Source organism: Sus scrofa, chromosome 8, assembly GCF_000003025.6.
Source record: "Sus scrofa isolate TJ Tabasco breed Duroc chromosome 8, Sscrofa11.1, whole genome shotgun sequence".
Lineage (NCBI taxonomy): Eukaryota > Metazoa > Chordata > Mammalia > Artiodactyla > Suidae > Sus > Sus scrofa.
Window position 1 is genome coordinate 7,460,771 of NC_010450.4, and position 25,865 is coordinate 7,486,635.

Below are 25,865 nucleotides of genomic sequence, written 5' to 3' on the forward strand. Positions count from 1 at the left end.
GAGAAGCCTGCCTTAGCCTCCAGGTCCAGCTGAGACAGCTGTCCCAGGAGAGCTCCTGCAGTGCTTGCGCTCACAAGGGTCTGTGACAAGGGAAGCTCTGGTCCACAGCTCTACCCCAGAGAGCTTAGCAGAATCCCCACACCTAGCAGGTGTTCAGTAGTGGTCGGATAAATTTAACAGTATTTCTGCCATCACTCTATGATATATGTAAAGTATAAGGTATAAGGTCAGTTACTTACCTATTTCCCTTCTCTACCGCCCCCCCCCCAAGGGCAGTGCTCTCCCAAAGGGTGAAGCCACACCTCTTCCTGCCAAACCTCACCTGCACAGTCCCTTCTAGTGATGGGAAGTGAGACCGATCTAAATTCAAATCCAGGACCTTGTCACGTCCTGCAGGGAGTCTCCTGTTTCAACTTCCTCACATTGAAACACACGAAAACGAGGATGCAATTTTCACATCCAGACCTTTTTAAAAAGTTTAGAAAGAATGCTTGCGACCTGTCTAGGATGCTCCATAGCAAATGAGGGGCACACAGTAATTACTCATTATTAATAGAAACTTCAATTTGTTTAAACGTCTAAAGCTCATTGCATTGCTGGAAAAATAACCTCTCTTGCTCCAGAGCTTCTGGATAGATTTCTTCCAGATTCACCCGTTTTTAACATTTTGCCACACTTAATTATCTTCACTTCATATATATGATAAACATATACATGTATCTGTATATATAATTAGATAAATAGATATAAATGTAAATGTATATACACACATGATATATCTGCACATGCATGCACATTTGTATGTTACAAATGCTAAAATGATTGTTTTTCTGAACCGTTTGAAAGTAGATTACATATATTCTGCCCTCTTACTTATTAATATTTCAGTTTCTAATTCCTAAGAATAAGAATGTTCTCAGAGTTCCCGTTGTGGCTCAGCAGTAACGACCCCAACTAGTCCCCATGAGGACGTGGGTTGGATCCCTGGCCTTGTTCACTGGGTTAAGGACCCGGCATTGCCGTGAGCTGTGGTGTAGGTCAGACGTGGCTCAGACCCTGTGTGGCTGTGGCTGTGGCTGTGGTGTAGGCCAGCGGCTACAGCTCCGATTTGCTGCCTAGGCCAGGAACTTCCATATGCTGTGGACACTGCTCTAAAAAGACCCAAAAAAAAAAAAAAATTGTTCTAACTACAACACTGTTATACTTAGGAAATGAAACATTATCATAATTCTTTCATCAAACCTACCTGTCCACACCCCATACTGTTCATGTCCCAACAATGTCCTTTAGGCACTTTCTCCTGTAGCACAAGACCTAGTTCGTTTAGTGGCCACACCTATTTCGTCTTCTTTAATCCGAAGGTTTCTCGGTCTCTCCCACTTTCCTACATTCACACGGTTAAAGAATCCAGACCGTCTGTAGACTGTTCTTCCGTGTGGGTTTGTCTCACGTTTCTTGTTGATTAGGTTCCGGTTGTTTGTAAGCGATGGTGTTTCTTCCCCAACGCGTCGCCTCCAGAAGTGTGATAACCATCCGAGCCTCATCGCTAAGGTTAATTTTGACCTCGAGGCCGAAGTGTCATCTGCTGTCCCCATCGCCATGTGAGTGTTTTTCCTTTGTTAACCAACAAGCCGTCTGTGGGGAGACCCTTTGAGGCCAGGCGCGTTTTCTGCTCCTCCTCCTCATCCTTCCCCCTAGATTCGGCATCTGCTAGTGACCGTTGCCAAACTTTTTTCCTCGGATGGGCCAGCATGCTGACTTCCCTACGCTACCACTCTCAGCATTTTAATCAGAGACTTTCTACCATTTGAAAGAATCCTTTTTGAGGAGGAAAGGTGATGCATGGAATGGGAGTTACCCTAGTGTCAGAAGGAAGTGGGGGCCTGGTGTGCTGGTGAAGGACCAGGCTGGAGGGGAAGGTTTGTGTGTTAATCCTGGAGAAGCCCCTGGGGATGTCTGGGAACAGGGTGAGGAATAAGGCCTGGAACCGTGGGATGTTCAGCATGAGAAACAAAAAGAAGATGCAGTGGCAGGACACTCTGTGGTGCAGGAAGAACCAGGCAGGAGCTGGGGCAAAGGTGGGGTCAGATCCCACGCAGGCCACATTCTAAATGGTTGAGAGAAGTCTGTCTACATTTGACGCTGTCCTTCTCTAAAACTGTGGCTCTCATCGTCCTCTCCTGGCCTTCCCCACGTTTTCGACAGATGTCCAACCTAAAGTACCAAGCACACTGCTCAGACCATGTCTGTGCTCATTAAACGCTCCCCTTCCCTTCTCTTCCCTTTGTGCTGTTCAGATATCGCCATGGAAACTCACCTCTCTGCTTACACCTAGGTCCCTTTAAAATTTTTGCAATTACTTGAAAAGCTTGATTTTTTTAAAAAACCTGAAATGACAAATTCTAAAGGTAAAAATACACTCCATTTCTGGGTAACAGTAAATTGAATGCAGGGTTGAACTGCCTCTGAACCCAACTGGGAAGTCTCTGAGATGCTTACATTTCAAAATTGGTTTAATAATTTTTGGCAAATTAAATATAACAAACTAATTCTTTTGCATGATAAGAATGGTATCACCATTTTATTAATACCAATTAAATAAATACAGTAATAATAATGACTACTTTTTAAGTTGCAGGTGGACTGTTTGCTAGGCGCTTTTCCAGATGCTCAGAGTCCTTACTTCGGCTCTTCACAACTGCCTTGACGGTATTCTTTCCACTTTACAGATGAAGATGCAAGACTCAGAGTGTCCATGGGACCTGCCAAAGGTCTTGCTGCTGGAAAGGGGTAAGTCAGGCAGTACATACACTCTGTTTCCAAAACGTGTATACTCTCACTCCAGGTTACTTCCAGGCAATGATTCATTTTAGTGTGCTGAAAACACCACGCTCTCCGTTCGCTTCTTCCAAACTTGGCTTAGTGTAGGAACAAATATAATCCATCATCTAACAGAGGCAGAGATGATTATTTTTGAACAGGTATGTTCTGCATCTCCCTTCATTTCTCACTTGCACTTGCAATCAAGTTGAGGCCAAGGTACTCCTTCTGTCCAAAGAATTGGAAACAGAAAGACACACACTACTTCTGGGTGGAGACAGGTACAAGCCAGCGTGCTTCTTCGCCTTACTCTCCCCAGGCTGAAGTGACCTTAGAAATGATGAGCTAAGAGGGCCACAAGACGGAGAGAGCTTGGATCTCTGAGTCAGTGGATGGAGGCGCATCCCAGGCAAGCCACATTTGACTGTGTGTGGAAGAAATCAACTCCCGGGTGCTAAGCCTCCGTGATCGTCAAGTTTGCTACTGCAACACAACCTACCTACTCTAACTGAAATGCCAGAGAATTCTTTTTGGCGACCATTTATCATGGGAGGCACAAGAATATCATTATTTTGAGGGCCAAGGAGGCTAGGGAATTCCACCTACCATCGTCAAAATAAAAATTGAATGGGAAAGCCTCTATATATTTTTATAGGCAAATTGAGCCTGGTCTTGTTCTTTGGAATTGGGGGTAAAGGAGCCCTTTTCTTTTCTTTATTGAGTTTTAAGTTAAGTTGGACAGAAAAAAAAATCCTCTCCTGCAACCCAGAAGGATAGAAGAAGAACATTCTGCAGGAAGAGGTGGGTGCATACTTGGGAGAACGTGTTTTAAATTTTGTTCCCACAAAAAGCATCTGCAAATATCAGAATCTAAAAGAGAGGAATCACAACAAATGAGATATGGCCCGATTAGGGAAAAAGCATTTTTCAATCACTGGTGGTTTTCACTTTTGCACCAGAAGGCTAAGCTTTGTCTGAATCTTATTAATAAGGGAGTGATGCCAAGATAACTAGGACTGATAAGGAATAAATACAATTTGACTTGATTCAGCTGCAGACAGCACATGTTTTGAAAGATTATTATAAGTGACTTTCAAATTTGTGCAATTCTTTTATAAAGTAAGGTTTTGTGGACTATAAAAATATTTTCCAATTTCCCTAGATGAGAAATGGCAAAAGAGGTTAATTAAAAGTCAACTGAAGAGTACTTAGGCACTTAAACATATAATTTCTTGAGCTTCAAGTTTAAATAGCTCAGACTGCAAGAGAGCCGACTATTATGTCATGCCTTTAATCTTTAAACATTGTTTTTTATTTCCTTGGTTTGATTTAAAATCCTATCCTGAAAGTCTGCAGAATCCTAGGTTTTTAATAACCATGTCCCATTTAGATGAATGAATGAGTCTAAGTTTGTAAGCAAAGAGGTCACTGAGTTCAAGAGTCTCTTTGGAACCCCAGACGGTGAAGCACAGGTGTCCACAAACCGTCTTCACTAATGTGCTCCCCTGTCTCTCCGTCTCCCCCTCCACCACCTTCTCTCTCACTGTGTTGGATTATCCAGCTGGTTCCCTCTATCGGAATCCTACTCATTCCTCACCATCCAGTTCAGACTCATTGCTCTGTGATACATTTCCACCGCGATGGTCTCTCCTTCTCTTGATTTCCTATTATACTCTTTGGGTAAACCACTCATCACCAAAGTTTGCACTATCTTGTTAATTGTCTTTTTATATTTACGTGCCTTATTTATCCCTTTACACTGTGGATTTCCTGGGATGAACCAGTCTACCCAGGGCCTGGCAGAGCATCCCTGCAGGTCCTGTCATGGAAGGAATTGACCAAGGCTCCCATGTGGCCCCTCCATTCAGGATCTATGTTCAGCTCTCTCTCCAACACCAAGGAAGGGGTAGTAAGCACATACCTCTACCCTGAAAGAAGGTCAGTGTATGAAGCTCAAGGCCAACTGTGGGCTCTTGCAAGTGAGTGGGACAGGAATTGCAGGGGCTGTGAGAACAGAGAGAGGATCCTAGCCAGAGTTTGAAAGTGACCAGGAGACATTTTCAGAGTGTACTGTAGAAAAAAATAAAATCTTATTTATTAATATTTAATGTTAACTTTGAACATGTATTAAAGAAAGATTAAGGATTTTCTGCAGTTATTAACAGAGTCTGAGGAACCCTATTCAATATGGACAAGCTATTCAGGTGACACAGCAGGTGAAGCCTTGTGTCACCTTTAAGAACACCTTTCAGAACTTTGAAGACTTGGAGGCCTCATGCTCGCCACAGGCTTCATGTCACTGTACGTACTTCCTCTCTGCCTGGAAGCCTCCTTTGCTTCTTTGCCATCTTTGCCAGGATAACTTCACACATCTTCTTAACGGTCTCCTTTTCTGAGAAGCAAAGAGTTACCTTTTCCCACCTCTCATCCTCATCCCAAGTTAGGTTACTTGCTTCTATCCTGTGTAGTCTGGACTTCTATTATTCTAGCACTTTCCTGTGGTAATTCCTTATTTAATTTTTCCTCTTTCCTGATAGAGCACTCTCTAAGAGGGCAGAAAGCAAGCCTGCCTTACTGAATGCTGAATCCTTCTTCCCTTGCACAGTAGCCTGGTAGACCAGGCATTCCAAAAACATTTGTTGCAAAAAAAAAAAAAAGAACACAGTTCACAAAGTTTGGAAATGAAAGAGGAGAAATCCAGGCAAACCAAACTAAATTCTTGTCTTTCAGTTAAACCCGGCTAAAGCTGTCACATCATTAAGGAAGAGATTGGCATTTACCCTAGAAACCTCCTGTGCAGGATTTATAGTGCAATGTATTCATTAGGAAGATTATAAATGATTTAGAGTTCTCATTTTGTGGGCAAATTGTACTTATTTTCACCGACATGGGGTGTGCTATCCTAAAGTTCCCTGTTAAAGGAGCTTTAGGATAGCACACCTAAAGTGTGCTACACACCTGAGAACATCGTTTTAGACAGATGTGTCTAGATTCTGTGGCCCCCACCTGATATCTGCTATCAAATTTTGTCCCCAGAAAGGAGATTACCATTTAAGTGTCCACCTTACATGAGGCAGCCATGACTAAGAAGTCTTAATACTATTAGCCCAAACTCATAGTTTTGAGTATTTCATTTGTGTCAGGCACTGGGTTAAGTTGTTTGCATCATTTATTGGAGACTACAACCCCTGCAGGAGGTTAATACTATTATTATCCCAATTCATTAGTTTATACACCAGACGTGTGCTGGATTCCTACTCCATACAAGACTTTGAAATAGGCATCAGGGAATATGGGAAGGGGTAAAATAAGTTAACTTTTTGCCCCTTAGAACTTACATCCTAGCAGATCAGAAGAGAGAAATAAGACATCAATTATGTTAAGTGGTATGAGTGTTTAACCAAGCACAGGAATGAAGGGAAAAGGGAGTGCTGGGCTGAGCAATGGGCAGTTGTTTTCATAGAGAGCTCAGAGATGGCTTCATGGATAAGGGGCATACAAACCAAAATGGGAAGAAGAGAAGAGAGGGGGCCTTTCAGCTTTCTGGGAGGAGAACATTCCAGGCACAGGAAAGAGCATGGATAAGAATCCTAGGTGGGAGCATTCTGGAATGTTTAGGGTAGGAGTGAACTCAGTATAGTTGAAATATAAGAAGTGAGTAAACAAGGGGGCAGCCGTAAAAGAGTGGATGGATAACGTGGAGCCCAGTATGTTACTCTGCGGATGAGGGTTCACCTCCTGAGTGATGGAGGATGTTGCTGGGTTTCGAGATGAAAGTGATGTGATCTGGTTTACATTTTAAAAGTGTACTCTGGTTGCAATGCTGAGACTAGATCGGATGGGTCAAAGGTTGGGGTAAGCATTCCAAAGAGGAGGCCATGGCAGTAATTCAGAGAGGAGGACATGGTGGCTGAGACAGGGCTGTGCTGGTGCAGGTGATGAGAACTGGTTGGGTCCAGTGGTTTTTTGTTTGTGTGTTTGTTTTTGTTGGAACACATAGAATTTGCTGATGGATTAGAGGAGGGCTATGAGAGAATGAGAGAAATCAAGGCTAACACCAAAGTGTTTGCCCTCAGCAATGATAGAAGTCAAGTTGCTACTTCCTAAGATGGAAAATACTGAAGACAGAATAGGTTTGGGAGAAAATATCAAGAGTTTGAACTTGGGCAATTTTATCTTAGGTTCCTATTGGACAGCCACTGGAGATATTAAACAGGTATTTGGAGTTCAGAAGATTGTTTGGGGCTGGAATCACAAATTTGAGAGATGTAGCAATGGTCTTAAATTAAAAACTAAGTGGGTTCATCCAGGAGAGGAGAAATTGTGGTGATTCAAGAACTGAGCCTTGGGGCAGCTCAACATTCGGCTAGTCTGTCCATTCAGGGAAATATGTTCAGGCAGTACAAGAGGCTTCTTGGCCATTTTGTCTGTAAAAGATAAAGATGAAGGAAGCAGGACTGGGTGGGGAAAGGCTTCAGGCCACAAAGCAGATCTGACGCCTCTCAAATGGAAGAGTCTGGAGAAGCAGGACTAGGTGGAGTAAGACTCTGACAGGAGGCGGCTTTGACAAAGTCTTGGAAACAAAGGAGAGATCCAAAGCAAAGTCTGTCCCTTGAAAGAGTCCCATGTTGGACAAATACTGCCAGGCCCTTAGGACTCTTTCCATGCTCTGCCATTGACTGGTGCCCTCTAGGAAGAACATGTCGTCAGCTTGAATTCTGCAGTGGAAACCAACGGCACTACAGCTGAAGGCCAATAGCTAATGACACTACTCTCAGCTGAACATCAAGTTCTTTCCTGAAGATCTCAGCGGCATACTTCGCTGGCTGCCACAGATATGGGTTTTACCCAGGAGAACTCTGACGCACAGAAAGATTTGGTAACTAGACCAACATCACACAGCAAGTAACTGGGTTTGGCCCCTGGCATTCTGACTTCAGCTCTTAGGCTCTTAACTAGGATGCAAGACTGCCTCCTGCCAATGAGCCGATTTGAGAATATCAAATAATGAATTACATTTTATTTGGCATTGTGCGAAGAACTCAAAACAGCTGCCACCATTGGCTGAGGGACCTTTAACGGAGGCGTGTGCCTCCTCAAAATCTCGCTTTTCTCTTTGGCTCTGAAATTTTCTCTGAACGTTTTCTTCTCCTTTCTCCTCATCCAACTCACCACATTCAACCACACCAACACCAAACATTTGATCCGTGGGCCGAGCTTGCCAGATATTCGTTAATAACTCAAAAAAGCCTTCCTTCTTGGTGAGGTTTTCTTGGGTTCTTAAGCGAAGACAATCTCGGACACTTCGCAATGTCTGTAACATTTTAATCGGATTCTCCTCCTTGACTTTGTGCCTTTATTATAAATATGCTCCCCATCTCCCCATTCTTCTCTGTCAACTCTCCGGCCTGGGCTGGTAGCCTGGGGGATGACACTCTGATGCCCGCCCTTCTTAGGTCCCGACAGCTGCTCTTCAGCCACAAGACTTCTTTCATTGGCCCTGCTGTCCCAGTCCTCTGTGCCCTTTGCACAGGCTGTGCTTTCTCTTGGGATTACTGCTTTTTCTCTCCAAGGTTCAGAGGAAAACCTCTCTTCTTCAGAAAGCTTTCCCTCTTCCTCGTTGAAGAGTAGCACCTAGGTATCTCTTTGTATTCCTCCTCACACCTTATTAGCGATGTCCAAAGATTCTTGACAGTGACCTAAAGTAAGAGATGTATTTTACACCATGGCTTGGTACATAAACCCACACAAACACAGCCTCCCGCATGATTGAAACACAGTTGTTTCACCAGATCCTTGCATCTTTACTGCTGTGCGATGCATGCTGATATATTCTGGTCTGTTTTATTCCTTTAAAAAAAAAAATACTGTCTGCAGCCTACTAAACTGATTTAATGACCTGCCAATGGGTCTCAACATACAGCATGAAAAACACCGCCCTCTACGGACCTGCATTAATACACTCTGTTCGCCATGCTGACATCATTAGTATACTTGTCTGTTTCCCCCGGCAGGCAGTAAACTCTGAGGGTAGGGATCATATCTTATTCTTATTTTTTCTTCTGTTTTAACACCAGTAAATGTCTGAGGAATGAATAAGTGAGTGCAGGCATGCTCTGAAGTCTTGACAGCCACCTACTTGGACTTTGAAAATGTAACAGAGTTCCCAGGACATTGAAATGGTCATATTAGACTTTGAGGAAGCATCCTCCTTGCCCCAGGGCTGTCTACCTCCACTGTGTCCAGGATGCCCATGGTAGGGTCAACCCAGGAGCCTTACTGTTATGGAAAATTCTCTTTTTCCATTTATGTTGTTGGGACAAGAGCCACTGTGATCATACAGATTGACTTCTCTGGCCTTAGCTGATGACCCAAGGGTGGGCACCTAACATAAGTGAGCTAATTTCTAAATCTGTGACCAGAATGAGTATAAGCCAGTCCCTCTCAGAGGTTGGCAGACATGTTTCCTGCTACATAGAGTGAGCCCCTCTGTAGCAAGAGAGTGAAAATGATGCAGAAACTATAGATACAAGCCGGGGTGGAGACTGGGATAGATAGTGTATCCTGGCAGCATTCTGAGCCTCTGGCTCCTGTTTTCTTAAAAACCAGTAGACCACAGGGAATTCCACTTAATATTCCGTGATAACCTATATGGGGAAAGAATCTGAAAGAGGATAGTTGTGTGTACAAGTACAACGGAATCACTTGGTCATACAGCAGAAATTATCGCAACATTGTAAATCAACTGGACTTCAATAAAACTTGTAAAGCCAAACCAATAGACCCCTACATTTATCCCATTAAGTGAGCTGACTCCTTTGTTCAAATGCCCCAATGTTTGGTGGACACCAAATTCCCCTCTTACTTTCACCAATTTGATGTGTAGGTTTCTGTCACCAGAAAATGAAATTCCCAAATCACCTGGATGGCTTGTCAAAGAGTCCCAGACAAGCATCCGGTCAGATTGCACAGTGACCAATGGATATGACTACGGCTCTATTGGAGAACCCCCGTCGCTTTAACTCCACCAGGAAGGAGGTCACGGGAGATTTTGCGTGGGAGTGCCAAGATTCTTCAGTTTAAACCAAAAGTCTCATCCAGATCATGCTAGAAAGGGCAGAAGGAGGTTGTTTTTTTTGTTTGTTTGTTTTCTCTCCCACTTCTACATCAGGAGAGCTTGGGGAGGTCACTTCACAGAATGGTGTTTTTCTCTCAATGTTTTCATCTGTAAAATCCAGACTGCTATAATTTTTGTTGTCAAAGATTAAATAAGGCTGTGAGTGTGAAGAACGTAACATAGTTTTTGACATAATCACTCAATATAGGTCTTTTGACTCCTTTTTTTTTTTTTTTTTCTTCTTTTTCTTTTTCTTGTAAAAGCCATGACATGGTCTTCTGGTTCTTAAAGCATGCTTCCTTTTAAACATTAATGTCTTTGGTAAAGCAGAGATGTCCAATGACCCAATTGTTCTTTTTGGTTTAGTTTTCTGGTTTCCTTTCATTTGCTGAATTGCTTTATCTCCCCATGATCTGAGTGTTTGGTTTGAGTAATCAATGGTGGTAATGACACCACAGCAGATAAAGACAGTCTCATTTTTTAGAGAAGTCCTGGAAACGACTTGTTAATGGACCAACATGGCACTAGATGACAGACCTTTCCCTGGATAGAACATCTATCCCCATTGACCATTACTGACTCGACAAAATTGTTTGTCTTTCTTTCCCAGACAGATAACGAAGCAGCTTGTCTTGTCAGACCCTGCTGCTGAATTGTCAGGAAAGATTGTGTTTCTGAACCTGCCGTATTTTGCAGGGGCCAGAATCTCACTGTGAGAGACAGCCTGTTGTGGTTGCCAAATGTGACTTCTCACTTGCGTGTGTTTGCCTGGGAAACTCAAGATTCCACTGTTGAGTCTTGGGGCAGCCTCTGTCACCTAAACCTGTCAGACCAAGGTTGCTTCAGGCTGGGATAGGGCCCTGAATTCTGAGCATGCTTGAATAAAGCCCTGTCTGCACCCTGGTGCAGAAAAAGGCAGCAGGTGGAAAATAAGGCCGTGGCAGTAATTCCATGTCTTTCTCCAGTGTCTGCTGAGTTCCTCTACATGGGAAAGCGGTGCATAGAACAGTAAGTCAGAATGAAGACAGAGAACTACAAAAGAAGTTAAATAAAATCAAGATCTGGGTTCACAATGGGCAGGGGCGGGCCTGGGGTAGGTTGCAGAATGATGTGTCAGAATCACCTGTGGGACCTTTGTTACATGAGCCAAGACCCTCTAATCTGAATGCTGATATTCAGGGAGCCTGTCAGAATTAATGTTGATTCAAGACGTGTTCTCTGTAATCATTCCATTAGTAATTAAAAGAAAAAACTCCCAGATGATCTTTCTTTCTTTCTTTCTTTCTTTCTTTCTTTCTTTCTTTCTTTCTTTCTTCTTTCTTTCTTTCTTTCTTTCTTTCTTTCTTTCTTTCTTTCTTTCTTTCTTTCTTTCTTTCATTTTCTTTCTTTCCTTCCTTCCTTCCTTCCTTCCTTCCTTCCTTCCTTCCTTCCGTCCTTCCCTCTTTCTTTCTCTCTTTATTTCTTTCGTCTCTTTTTTTAGGGCCACACCCATGGCATATGGAGATTCCCAGGCTAAGGGTTGAATCAAAGCTGCAGCTGATGGCCTATGCCTCAGCCACAGCAACGTGGGATCTGAGCCACATCTTAGACCTCAACCACAGCTCACGGCAACACTGGATCCTTAACCCACTGAGCAAGACCAGAGATCGAACCTGCATCCTCATGGATGCTAGCCAGATTCGTTTCTGCTGAGGCATGAGGGGAACTCCTCCCAGATGATTTCAATATCATTTCCACTTTCAGAAAAAAAAAAAAAAATCCCAGCCTATTTCCTAGCTGAAAATCTTCTCTGCTATCCTGGCCATGGATTCAAACTACGTTGCTCTTACATTTCATAGGAGAGAAAACTTGGTGATGGTGGAGTTGGCCCTAGAATTTAGTGCGTACGGCCTCTTGATCAGCTTTTTTAAAAAAAATATTATCCTGACACTCCCAAAACTCAGAACCCTTTACAGCACCTCACCCCACAATCTCACTGTGCCCCAAAGAAGAGGCTGTGCTTCCTTTACAATTGATGTCTCTATGTGGAGTGACTTATAGAAGCATCAAACCAGAAGACTGGCCTTAAGCTGACTTTATTCAGTTAACTCCCACTGTTCTGCACACTGTGACTCAAGACAGTCTCAAGGGAAGTGGGGTCTTGAAAAGGAACAAGCCTGTTAGGGAAAGAAGATGTCCTAGCACTTACCTTGACAGAACTGAGCTTGTTTTGCATTGATCTCGTCGGGGTCATGACTCCTACTAGACACCTTTTGTCATATGATCAACACTAATAGGACAATAACCTGCCAACTTGATGCACAGATCAGCCCACCTTACGGTTATCTCATCACGCATGTCCAGGAAGAAAAAGGAGAAAAAATACCTCCTTTCCAAGATCCAATGTACAAATGTAGAAGATGAAGCACGTGTACAACGGCAAAGCTGTGCAAGAATGTCCTCAGCTGTGGCAGTGCTGCTCATGCAGCATTTTTAAAAAAGAATAGTGACAACAGCAAAGAGCAGCAGCAACACAACCAACACCAGAACACAGACGTGTGGCCTTTTACCCCAATTCTCATTCTGTTTTGATAACTGAGTCCACGTCCTTTCTGGAGAATTATTTCTCCTCCATTCTCGTCCATGTGATCCGAGGACACGGGGAGTAAAGATGGTGACCCAAGATTGGTATATTCCTTCTCTTGGTGCAGCTCTAACAAATGATCATAAACTTTAGAGGTTTGCAGTTCTGGAGGCCAGAGGTCTAAAATGGTTCTGTGGGGCTCAATCACGGTGCCAGTAGGCAGGGCTGGCTCCTGTCAGAGACCCCAGAAAGAGACTATATTCTCCATCACTTCCAACGTGCATTCTTCGGCTCGTGGTTACTTTCATTTCCAATTCTGTTGTCACGATACCTGGCCTCAGACTCTTTTGCCTCCCTCCTGTAAGACCCCTTGGGATTCCACTGGGTGCACACAGGCCATCAGGATCCTGCTCATCTCAGGATCCCTAATTTAATCAAGTCTGAAAATTCTCCTTTGCCATGTAAGGTATCGTATGTAGAGTTTCCTGGGCTTAGTAATCCGCTTTGGGGACTATTAACGTACTACAATTAGTCAATCAGTTCCTCCAGCAATTGTTATGGTTTTATGTGAACAAATGCTCTGGTTTGGTCCAGGTAAAGGGATTCCTGAGACTTGTGCAGGTGCCAACAGGAAGAGACTCTTTGCTGGCCTTGAAGATGTGGGAAGTCTGGCCAGCACCTGCTCTACTGTAGCCATCCTGCCATGCCATGGGCTGGGCTTATCTCCGAGTAAGAGCCGCCCATGGATCGAATCTTCAGCCAGGTCTACATCTGGACATTTTTCTGAGGTCAGTTGATTTCGGGTTTTTTTTTTTTTTTTTTTTTTTTTGTCACTTGCAATTGAAAAATTTCCCCCTAGTTGTAAACAATAGTAACATTATTGAGTTCTTATTTTCTACCCAGTATTCTCCTAAGAGTTTTACAGGGATCATCTCACTTTATACCTACCCAGCCTGATAATAACTTGGTGGCTGTTATTATTCTTGCTTTACATGGCAAATTTTGAGACTTACAGAGTTTGAGTGTCCAGCCCAAGGATAGAGAGAAGGTCAGAGGCTATGTGGATATAATAGTCTGTTTTCAGAGATTTAACCATTCTGCTAAAAATAGCCTTTGTGATACTGAAGGAAAAGGCTGGGTTAAACAGTAGGGTCTCTGTAATAAAATTACCACAATGTAAACAAACTCTGCATAATAGCCATTACAGGCACTTTCCCTTGGGACCACTGGGTTACTTTTGGGGAGAGGAGAATATTATACACACACACACACACACACACACACACATATATGTGTAATTAGAGCTTATCATTTTTTTTAATGGAAAGCAGTTCCTATTTAACCAAAGATAAGCTCCTTTCCTGCAAAACTGTGTGTGACTGTCGATTTTGTGAACGTTAGAATGACAAATGAGGTTTGGAAGCCTGGTATAACAGTCTGCTAATTGCTGCATTTACACTCATTCTTCCTGCAAGTTGGGCTGGAAGTGTATATGTGTGCATCACCCATGATGCTAGTGACACTAATAGGAAATTTGCTTTGTTTTCTGGCACGTCTCTGATAGACAGAACCATAGCAGGGTTTTGACATGCGCTTGTTTTCTAGAAAACATAAAATTCACACGTGCGTATATGTGTATGTACCTATGCAAACATAGATGCGAGTCTGTACATAATTTTATCACGAGCAACTTTTCACCTTGCCATGGAGGTATTAACTTGGTTAATGAATCCCTCTTCTGCTTTTCCTTCTCACAGTGTCACTAGCCTGAGGTGACGTGAAGTTGACATTTTGGGAGCAGATTCCTTTGGACCAGGCGTTCTGTCAGGTCATTTAATCACATCCTCTCGTTTAATTCTCACACTCTACGCAATGGGGGGAAGTTTATTTTTTAGGTGAGGAACTTGCAGCTATGAGGTTGTGCAATTTGCTCAAGGTCACAGGGCAAATAAGGGTGAGAGCTGAGACTCAAACTGTTACCAAATTCAAGTTCATATGCCTGACACCCAGTGAGGCCCAACAATATCAAAAACATTGGCGTTTAGAGCCGAAAAAGATTTATTGCAGGGCCATACAAGGAGACAGGAAGCTCATGCCTCCCACCCTCCAAATCCCAAATTCCTAGAAGGCTTTCAGCAAAGCATTTTTAAAGGCAAGTTTTATTTTATTTTATTTTGATGGTAAAGGTATTTCTAAACTTTTTATTCATTTTTCAATCGAGGGACACTAATCAGTCGATAATGTCACCAGCAAATAAAGAATGACATAGGACACCCATAAGAAAAAACAACTTGCCTATATGTGTCTGATGTTCTTTTAAAATTGATGTTCTTTTAACTTTTATTGAAGTCTAGTTGATGTGCAAGGTTGTGATAATTTCTGCTGTACAACAAAGCGATTCAGTTATACATGTACACACATCCATTCTCTTTCAGATTCTTTTTCCCACATAGATGATCACAGAATACTGGGTCGAGTTCTCTGCGCTCTGCAGCAGGTCCCCGTTGGCCAATCATTCCATGTACCTCAGTGTCCACATGTAAAGCCGTTTTTAAAGCGGTGTGGTTGGTTGTTGCGAATTCCTTGGTGCAGGAGTCTGTTGTCCACATAGGTCAGGTCAGAATGTTCCTGTCAGTCTCCAGCAAAACCAATGTTATTCTCTGTTCTGCAACTCTTCCTCTCTAAATGAATGGAAGAGGATTATACCCTTAGAGGTCAGAGCCTTGAGAAGAGACCTATCCTGTATGTTTCAGGCTATAGGCAACATTCTTAACTCTATGCAAAATCGACAGACTATAAAGGTTAAATGAAAAGAAACAGATCAAACATGGAATCAGGTTTGTTCCTCTCTATTACAGAACTAGAGTCCTTTTGATCCCAAAGATCATATTCCTTTCACTACACATTCCTGGGTTTTCATCTCTGAAACCCTGTAGCTGTAGCATCATGTGGCTTAATATTCAAAAGCGAGCCCTCTTCTATCATTGCTGCATTGTTTTGTTTACATTTATTACAACGACACGGCTTTGTATTTACCCGGCCCCTACTGCTGAGAAGGAGGGAGACTTCGGAATTAGATTTGGATTTGAGTCCTGGATGTATTTAAAGTCTGACTGTGTGACATTGGTCAAGTTATGCAAATTTGCCAACCTCTGGTTCCCTCATCTGAAAAAGGGGGAGTAATTGCATTCCCACAACATTGCTGAGAGCAGCGGTAAAGACACATGTCCAGAGTTTGTCACAATGGAAGCTGGGTAGGTGTTCATTTTTCTTTATCTTTCAAGAGGGTTGGGATAGCTCGGTGAATTAGGCCTGATGTATTATCTGTCAGTGCAAGTCCGTGTGCCCCATGCACCAAAAGGTAAGAGTTTAGAGCAAAGAAAAGTTTATTGCAGGACCATGCAAGGAGATGGGTGTGGCTCATTCCCCAAAATATTATCCTGAACTTCCAAAGTGTTGTGTTTTTTTTTTGTTTTTTTGTTTTTGTCTTGTTTAGTTTTGCTTTTTTAAGGCTGCTCCTGCAGCACATGGAAGTTCCCAGGCTAGGGGTCAAATCAAAGCTGCAGCTGCTGGCTTACATCACAGCCAGATCTGAGCCACATCTGTGACCTACACCACAGCTCATGGCAATGCCAGATCCTTAACCCACTGAGTGAGCCCAGGGATCAAACCCTCATCCTTGTGGATACTAGTTGGGTATGTTACCTGCTGAGCCACAATGCGAACTCCTGGAAAGCATTTTTAAAGGCAAGGTGAGGAAGGGGCATAGTTGGTTACTGCAAACCTCTTGGTGCAGAAATCCTTTGTTCTTATCCACTGTCCACAGAGGTCAGGTCGCAATGTTCCTATAAACCTCCAAGAAGATACAGGTTATACATCAGAGAGGACCTGAAGCCGAGGATTATGGGGGCAAGGCCTGCCCCAGGAAGGCTCCATAGGGTCCTGCCCCATTACATTATCTATGTTAAAGAAATGAAAAATGCTTTTTTCCTATTCCCTAATTACATTCTTCTCTCAAAAAAAAAAAAAAGAAAAAAAGAAAAAAGAAAAAAGCATATCAGAACAAGGAGTAGCTGGCCTGCTAGCCTTCTGATGAAAATACTCCATCTTTTGGACAAAGAATTTAGAGCCCTGTGGCAGGTTGCATTTTTATAGCCTGGTGAGTGGCACATTTTGCTTCTCTTGTTTGCATTTATCTTAAGGTCAAAGAAATGATGCAATACATTATCACAAGTGCCCACTCTTCACGTCACGAACATCTGTGTTCAGAGCATATATCTGCTGAGACAAGTGGATTCGTCTTGCATTATCTGGTCTCTTATGTGCTGGCTCCTTTGAAGCATGGTACATTTGTTTTGACTGTTTCTGCCAAATAATGATGTGTTTAAGGGGAAATTAGAAAAAGAAAATGTTTGTTTTCCATCTGGAAAGAACTCCGAAATGTTTATTCGCCACTTTCTCCTTTAAATCATCAAGGTTTAAATACGTTCAAGAGCCACTAGGCCTGAGGTTAAGTTATTACTACTGGCTTGTCTGGAGCAAATTTTGGCTTGTAGACAAACACCCATGTGGTTTGAATTTCTTCCATAATAGGCTTAAAATATGAGAGTGTAATTAGTGAGTCTTGACATTGAATGACTTTATGAGCATGCAAGTTCTTGACATAAGCCAAGCGCCTGTGGCAATACCCCATCCTAATGAGAAGCTTTTCAGGGTTTTCCTGCAAAAGGAATTCCTTCCATATCCCAACATGATGGTTGTTAGAAGCTCTCCGTAGAACATCATCCAGAGGAGAAGTGTGACCCCTAGGAGGGGACCTCACTACCTCCTCTTTCCCTCCCCCAATATTATATGTTGTGGTTTGTCTGTATTTCCATCATCTATAAAATTAGACATACAATCATGTTCTTCTCTCAGCTCTTTTGACTCTTTAACCAGCTCACCCTGCAGCCAACAGTCCCCCCCACACAGCACAACTCTCATCACACAACAAGCTATTCACCTGTACCCCCCACCCCATGCAGCACTGTGCCTGGCGATATTCAGTGCTCAATAACTACTCATCGCATGGCTGAGGAATGACTACATAAGTGAACTATGGCATCTTGGGTAAATTTCACCTTCATTTTCCTTCCTGGAGATAACTGTGGGGACATGGACAATCCAAGTGGATTTAGAAACAAAGTATCTGATTTAGATACCTGGGAGCAGGACCGCAGACCAGTAACACTGCTTCATTCAGTAAGACTTTTATTTTCCAACAGAATAGCTCTCTTTGAAAGACTTTAATCAAGAAAAAAACCTTCCTCTGGGCTTAAAATAATCTTCATTCTGGTGAGCCAATATGATACCTTGAGACTCAGCTCGAGATTTTTGAAAAAAGAACATATGTACACATAGACTCAGTGCCAGCTGGCAGTGATTGAAGTCAGTAAACGAAGACCATATTAAGATGAGTGTCCCAACCTCTGTTACACCAAGAGGCACAGAGCTGTGTGCTGAGGTAGAGAAGCCCAGGGAGCATGATATACGAGGCCCGAGGATAAACTTAGCACCCCCTCTGTATAACAAATTACCTTGAATGATGGAGGGAGCTGGGAAACATGTCATGCTTGTGCTTTCCAAAGTTTATGTCACATCCAGAACCCTGTTTTAATTCTACACAATTGCATTTTTAATGTATTTCATATGCCTCGTTTACATTTTGATAATAAAAGAAAAAACATTAACTCCTACGCATCAGATCAATTTTCCGCAGCAATTACTCACATTTGATTTTTGTTTTACAAACATGTAATTCTGCTAAGTTTCACTTTCTACCTCGGTGAGTTTTCTGAATGAGGTTGGGCATGTGTTTTATGTGATTTCAGCACCATCCTTCACTAACCTCTGTAAAGCCATGCATTTCTGATCTTGCCTTGTTTCCCCATATTGTGTATGAAAATGTTTGGGAGGGGTGTTTGGCGTTCATTTGAATGTTCTTCCTGAGGCCTCCTGAGTTTCTATCCTAGAATTACAGTGTTGCTTCAAATATGGATTAAGATGGTTTTATGATGGCTTGATTTTCTGAAAGTTTCCTATAGCTTTTCTTCTTCTTTTACCAAAACATTCTTGAAAATTGTGCTTTTGTCTTTATGCCCATTCTTTCTCAGTCTCTGTGGTGCAAGGGGTGCCTCAGCTGCACCCCAGAATCCCGGGATTTTCTCAGAGGTAGCTTGTCCATGGATAGTGATTAGTTGTTCGTCTCATGGGCCAGGTGGGTTGGGGGGCAAAGTCATAAACAAACGATGTCACCATCTTGGTGACATCACTCCTCAATCTCCACACTAGTGATAAGTCTGGTCAGACTTCCTATTTCTTCCTGATGTAGAGTTAGTAGGTTGGACGTCTCTAGGAATTTACCCAACGCTTCCTACTCTACCATCTTGCTGATACCACTCCTGAAATTTCTGAATGACATATCCAAGATGGGTCTTAAACATTTTTCTTGCTTGTTATTCAGTAGATCTTTTTCTTTTTCTTGAATTCAGGGTAAAAAGCAAGTTGCAAACATTTGAATCTATTTTTTGAAGTACATTTTGATAAACTTTCCCAAACTGTCATTTTAAATTTGTCACTGGATCAAGATGCAGAATATTTTCAGCACTTTATGCCCCTTCTTAATTCCCAGTCTTTCATTGCCCACCCCTGGCAAACACTGATCTTATTTATGTCTCTATTGCTTTGCCTTTTTCGGAGTGTCATATGAATGCAGTCAAACACTGCGTAGGCTTTTGTGTCTCACTTCTTTAACTTACTAAAATAATTTTCAGATTTACTCGTGGTGTGCTAGTAATTTGCTACTTTCAGTTTCTGAAGTATTCTGTTATAGCAAAATTTGTTTATCCACTTACCAGATGATGAATTGATGGTCACCTGGGTTGCCTTTTTTGATATCATATAACCCTTTCCTTTGGAGGAATCCCATTTCCTTCAGCTTAGAACAATTTTCCTGTATTACTTATTTGGCGATATCTTTCCTCTCCCCACACCCACCGTCATATTTACTTCTTTCCAGAATTCCTTTCAGTCCAATGCTGGACCCATTGGGTCAACTCTCATCTTTCCTCTCAAATTCTTTCCTATCATTTTAGTTCTAGGCTCTGTGTCATTTATTCAACCTTATCTTCAAACCAAATATATTTTTTCTTAAGTTTTTTATTTGGGAGTATATATGTACTCCCAGAACTCCTCATTGTTATTTTATGGTTTGTTTTTCATGGCAACTGATCATTGCCTTATTTTAGCTTTTTGATCTTTAGGACCATACCTGTGGCATGTAGAGATTCCCAGTCTAGGGACTGATGGAGCTGCGGCTGCTGGCCTACACCACCGCCACAGCAAAGCGGCATCTGAGCTGCATTTGTGACCTACACCACAGCTCACGGTAATGCCAGATCCTTAACCCACGGAATCCTCATGGATACTAGTTGGGCTTATTACCACTGAGCCCAAACGGGAACTTCCTGATTGCTAATTTTTGATAGCCATGTGTCCTGGCATTTTGGTCAGGCTACTAATTAGAACTGTTTTTTTGGTTAGAACAGTCTATCCTAGAATCTTTATTTCTCAAATCGTTATTCTTTCTCCATGGTTTCTTCACATTTCAGGGGTTTCTGTGTTGTCTAGTCATATTTAAGAATTAGGCAAAAGGGCGATTTCTGGAAATTCTGGGTAAAAATGGGTAAGACATGCAGACCAACCGTATTTCTTCTATTTGACCCCTTACATGTCCATTGCTGTGCAAGAAACTAAGGTGAACCTTCTAGTTAGAATTTTCTCCAAATAACTGTAGAGAGGGAAAGGATGCAGCTAATTTATTAAGAATTTGCTCTGTGCCTAAACACTTTCAAATTAACATCAATTAATGGTTATGTCATGCTTATAATCTGCCTGGATCTCTTCTAAGAACTTTTCCAATGCTCATTTAATTCCACAATAGCTCTGTCATGGATGTCTATTACTTTAATCCTCTTTCAAGGTAAGGACATCATGGAATAGAAAGGTTACTACAGGGTTCAAGTCTGCGTAGATAATAAGTGGCAAAGCTGTTTTTGGAAACACAGGCATTTGTATCCAGTGTCTTTGCTCCTAAACTGCATGCTGTACTGACTCTCCAACATTGACTTTCTTCCTGAATCCTTTCAACAAACCTGTGGGGTGGGTATTATCAATGCCACTTAGCAAAAGAGAATTTTTGAGACCCAGACAGGTTAAATGACAAACCTCATTTCACAAAGATCAGAAGTGGAAACTGACTCCGAAGTTCACATTTGTCCAAGGGATGATCATTTTAAATACTTACAATGAAAGATTTCTGGACACTTACATCAATGTTTATTTGAGCCAGGATAACATTCGAACTCCATGTTTTAACTGAAATGACAAAAGAGCAAAAAAAGACGTTGTTGCTAATGATCTGTACAAACTGTCTCTCTTACTTTGGAACCAACAATTAAGATCTGAAATATCAATTATGTTGTTTCTCAATAACGCAACGGATCAATAACCTTCCTTTGGTGTTCTTCTTAATTACCGCGTGGGGGTTTCTGCAGAAACATTCTGAAACGGATCTTGCGTATTAATCTCTGTGCCTCGTTCTTGTCTTCACAATGGAGCAATCAGACTCTGATTAATGTTAGCAGTAAACTAACCGCTATCTAATCAGTTGACAAAATGCTGGTTGTGACTCCGGTTTCTATGGTCTGTTTGTTTCAGATGCCTCTGTTTGGTGTTTGCTATGGGGAAGAATAAAGAAATAAGACATACATTATTCATTGACGTGAACAGGAGGATTTCTGTGATATCCCCTCTGGCTTTGACAGGATGACAGAACAGTCACTCAAGACCTAAGTGTGAGCCACCCCTCTCCCCATCCTGCTATTTTTTGAAGACTAGAGACTTTAAGCCAATCATCCAATAAGTAAAATGTCCCTCTGGAATTTCACCTCGTGAAAAATGATACCACCAGCCACCGAACTGCCCAAGGGTGAAACAGGGAGCGGGTCTGTTTCTTCTCTTCCTTGTATTCCAGGTGCCCTCAGATCCTGAGACCAGTCTTTCTGCCCTAGTTAAAGAGGCTGCTTGCCATCCTTTACTTCATCTATTTTCATGCTTTCGAGTCATCCATTCCCCACTTCCATTTCACCTCCACCCCGCAGTCCTCCACGCCGGACAGCGTCATAACCCCAATACATTGTGTCCAATCGCCCACCTTACGTTCAGACTCTGGTGTGTCCACTAGCTCTGCAGAGCCCCGGGGTTCAGTGATGGTGTCTCAGGGGTCTAGGTATGCCTGAAAAGAAAGCCCCCCACCCAACTTTTAACTGAGCAGTTCTGTTTTTATCTGCTTTCTGTCAAAGGATTCTGGATCGTATTTTATTTGAAAAGTAAAAAGGCCTAAAACTGAAAAGATTTGAAAACTACTGGCCCACAGGAAGAAATTCACATTCCATCCCACAACATACAACCTGCAACATACGTCCCGTCCTCTATTATACTGTGTCATGGAATAACATAGAAGGTTATCTGGGGAGAGGTCCCTGCCTGCCAGTCAATCCATCTTATACTCTCAATTCCAAGACACCTTTGAAACATTTACAATTATGCTGATTTTCTTACATCGTACTAGGTGATCTGTCTTCTCATGTCATCTCCAAGCCTTGGCACATTCTGTTTCCTCTGTCTGGAATATCTTGCCTCTGCTGGTTGCCTTAAAACTCCTATTTATTCTTCAAGTCTCAGCTCAAGGGCTTCTTGGGTGAGGGCTTTCTGATCTTCTAGCCAAAGGTTGTCCAATAGAATGTGGTGCAATGAAGAGTGTGCTCTGTTTCCCACACGGCCCAATCCAGCAGACACCAGCCACAATGTCACTAGTGCAACCAGGAAACTCAATTCCTAACTTTGTGTATAAAATCATTTTAATTCTCTCAAGAGCTATACATGAGTCGTGACGACTGCTTTGCGAGAGCAGCTCTAGATAGACCTACTTTGAGATTGATTTCTGTTATAGAATTTTCCATAAAAACTGCATCACAATTATTTACATGAACATTTATTGTGCTGATCTACCAGCGTCTATGGGATAGGACTGTGTGTGTGCCTGCACACACTGTGTCATTAGCACTGAGCCCGGGACAGTAGGGATTCTTCAAATGTTGACTGGGTAGGTAAAAGGAAGCACATTGTCAAGGATGAAGTGCAACACATAAATGGAAAATTTCGAGGGCTTTAAATCAAACACTCCTTATTTGAAGTCCAGAATCTTTCCGTGGGTGAATGGTGGAGGCAAGTCTCTCCTCCTGAGTTGAACTTACTCACCTGTTTAATGAAGATAACGCAGAAGTTCCCTTCATCAGATATGTTGGGAGAATAAAAGGAGCTAAAGTATATGAATTAAATGCAGATTAATTAGTTAACATTAATCCTCCTTCAAGAGTACCCACTTATGTATTTACCTCTGTATGTATTTTGTCCGGAAGCATATTTACATCCCCTGAAATTCAAAATTCTAATGATAGGAATGTTTGAAAAATCCATACCGAGAAATAGCAGATTGTAATATATGCAAACATTCCCCCACCCCAATACTTTGAAAAGGACTACAGCTGGTGAGTTGCAGACCCGAGTCAGCACAGGTGTGTTCCCAACTTCAATGATACCAAATCTGCCTCTATGTGGGTAAAAGAATTTGCAGAAGCTTGCCAAGTGACAGGTGGTGAGCTAGACCAGCGTGACTAATGGTGGAACGAAAGAGAAAGGCAGAGGGAGAGAGGCTGTTGGTGGAAACACGGTGATTTATTTTTCACTGGGAAAAACGCAGTGTCAAGAAGCATAGGGTCTTGGCTGACATCAGAGCTCTGAATCAAGTGAAACCATTTTATTTGGGTGAGTCTGCAGCCAGACACAAGGGTCCACCTTTGTCGGTGCTTTGTATGCCTAAGCACAAAATGAAGCAAAGGCTGCCATCAGCAGAAGGGAAGGGGGCCATCATCGCCAACAAGTATTAGAGTCTTGGCGTATGTATATGCAGAGAGACAGCAGTCCTGAAAACACTGCAGGGATGCACGTAAATAAACACACAAACCCATGCATGGAAATAACCTCATCTCCAAATCAAAACTGCAAATTCCTCACAGCACACTCTTAGGGGCAGACTAGTGATTACTGCTTTCCTGGAGCTCCCAATCAGATTTCTATTTGAAGTTTAAACAGATTTAGGTTTATAAAACCTGCTGTCATTCACCTGGTCAAGGCATGAACAGTAAAGCAGCTTTGGTAACTTACGACCACTGTTCAGTTATTGATCTTGAACATTGATGGACGCAACTGTAAACTATGCAAAACTACACATTCATTTTTTTCAGATTTTTCTTTCCAGGGGGTGACATTTGTCTTCCATTTTTTAATCTCTTTTATAGATCAAATGTTCATCATGGAAGGACTGAGATCCGTTTTTTGTTGTTGTTGTTTTAATTCCTTGTTTGAGACATTTTGTTCACTATGCACGCAACTAAAACAGAACATTTAAAATCATAATAATCATTGAAACTGAAGTCAGTTCAACCTAAAAATCAGTACAACCATCAGCTATCTTTTATAGAAGAAGTTCTGCTAAGTGCTAAGAAGAATGCTCGGAATAAGATTCTTTTGCCAGCTGAAGTAGGCAGAATTTCTAGGTAAGGCCACCAGAACCCATGCTCTCTCTAATCCTTAGTACCTGTGAATGTGAGATACCACACCCATGATTGTGTTATATGTCAAAGTTAACCCTAAGAAAGGGATATCTTGGTGGGCCTGATCTAATCCTTAAAAGCAAAGAACTTTCTCTGGCAGGTGGCAGAAGAAGGTAGAGGCAGCATTCAGAGAGTTTCAAAGCCCAGGAAGAAGTTGAGTTGAGGCACTGTTGTTGGCTTTGACGTTGGAGAGAACCACGTGAGAAGGGGTGGGGATGACGTCTAGAAGCAGAATGGCCCCGAGGCGACAGCCAGCAAGGAAACGGGGAACCTGGTCCTGCCACCACAAGGAACCAGATTCTGCTGACTTGAATAGTTGGAAATGGATGCTCCCCAAAGCCTCCAGTGAAGAGTCAGGCTGGCTGACAGCTTGATTTCAGTCTCAAAAAACACTAAGCAGAGAAGCTAATTGAGATTCTCTGGATTTCTGATCTTCAGCCCTGACAGATAATAAATAGGTGTTATTTCAAGCCACTGAGATTATGGCATTTTTTTAAAACACAGATGTACATAACTACAACAGTATCTTTGCACAACACAGAGTTAGTTTAGCAGGAAAGGAAAATGTCTGAGTAATACTTATAATTGCAGAGCAATATGTGCTGATAGAAAAACTGAAATGTGCATCTAGACGATGTTTGACTTGGGCTGTGAAGATGGAACAGAAACACCATACAGGGAGAGGACACAATCTCTGCAGACAGTCAGATTCACAGACTGGTTCCTTGAGAAGCAGACTTGGAGATGGATATTAGTGTGTCGGAATTTTTTTCCAGCAGTGCCCTTGGGATCTACAGCTGTGGAAGAGGGTGAGAGAAAGCAGGGCTCACTCTGCAGAGGGAGGGACTGAGCTGTGGATTGGCCCCAACAAAGTCTCCAGCCAGCCCCGCGGGGAGAGGGTTCATCAGAGATATCCTGCACTGGGGCAAGGGAGATGGGACTATGCCCTTGGGTTGACTAGCAATGGATGTAGGCTTCCCTGTGGAAGACAGTGTGACCTTGTGTGAGCCTGCTTTCTGTAGCTAAGACCACTTCCAATGAAGGATGACAACTAAGAGCTTCTCCTTTCACACACACATTTCTGAAGCAAGGTCTGAAAGGTGCAGGCAGAGGCATGGCCCATTCAGAGATAAGTGAGAAATTTAGTGTAGCTTAGGATATGCAGAAAAATAGAAAAGACTACTCACAACAGCCAAGACATGGAAACAACTTAAATGTCCATCAACAGATGAATGGATTAAGATGTGGGACATATTCATAATGGGATATTACTCAGCCATAAAAAGCATGAACTAATACCATTTGCAGCAACATGGATGCAACTAGAGAGTCTCATACTAAGTGAAATAATTCAGAAAGAGAAAGACAAATACCGTATGACATCACTTATATGTGGAATCTAAAAATACATGAAACTATCTACAGAACAGAAACAAACTCACAGACATAAAGATTGGGTTTGTGGTTGCCAGCGAGGAGGGGGAGAGAGTGGGATGGACTGGGAGTTTGAGGTTAGTAGATGCAAACTGTTACATTTAGACTGGATAAGCAATGAGGTCCTGCTGTAGAGCACAGGGAACTCTATCCAGTC

At 42.4% G+C, this 25,865-nt stretch overlaps 1 long non-coding RNA gene across 1 annotated transcript; it reads left to right on the plus strand.

The window, feature by feature from the left end:
• LOC106504584 lies at nt 1,128-25,473 on the plus strand. Its single transcript, XR_001298176.2, has 4 exons — nt 1,128-1,601; nt 2,633-2,790; nt 13,095-13,288; nt 21,258-25,473. It is a non-coding gene; the product is annotated as an uncharacterized LOC106504584 (long non-coding RNA).